Source organism: Cicer arietinum, chromosome 1 (assembly GCF_000331145.2).
Source record: "Cicer arietinum cultivar CDC Frontier isolate Library 1 chromosome 1, Cicar.CDCFrontier_v2.0, whole genome shotgun sequence".
In the NCBI taxonomy this organism is placed as follows: domain Eukaryota; kingdom Viridiplantae; phylum Streptophyta; class Magnoliopsida; order Fabales; family Fabaceae; genus Cicer; species Cicer arietinum.
This window is the reverse complement of record NC_021160.2, coordinates 39,489,546-39,490,210: the sequence shown is the minus strand read 5'-3', so window position 1 is coordinate 39,490,210 and position 665 is coordinate 39,489,546.

Sequence of the window (665 nt, the reverse complement as noted above, 5' to 3'; positions counted from 1 at the left end):
TATATATATATATATATATATATATATATATCCGTATACCTCAACCAGATCATCAAACTGCATACCGACCAACTATGCCAATAGCTGGGTTGATCAGACCAGATTTAAATCAACATCAACCAGCTAGGGCTCCTCATTCGACTAGTGGTGGTGCCATTGAAGATGAAATTCAATTTCAAACCATGATGTCTCCTCCAACACAAATTAATAATTCTTTTGAGGGACTTCTTTCGTCGGGCATGGCAGGAAATAATGATGGTGTGAGTGGAGCTGATCAGAGGAATTATTATGAGGATTGATGTCATTTGAATAATTTCATAATTTATTTTTGGGTTGTATGAACACATATTAATTATGTTGTCTTAGTTAATTATTGTGTGTTTAATTTTGCGTTTGTAAGACATTATTTATAAATTTTGGGTTTGTAAGACATTATTTGTTAATTTTGGAATACATGTTTTATTTGATTTTGTGGTAATTAATTTAATTATTATTAGTATTATATTTTTATATATAATATTTATTTTAATTTTAATTTAATTTTAATTTTAAATTTTTTTATTTGTAGTTTAAATTAATCTTTAATTATAATTAAAATTTAAATATTTTATTTTAAATTTAATTTGAATTTTTAATTATATTCAGATTAGTTTATTATATATTAA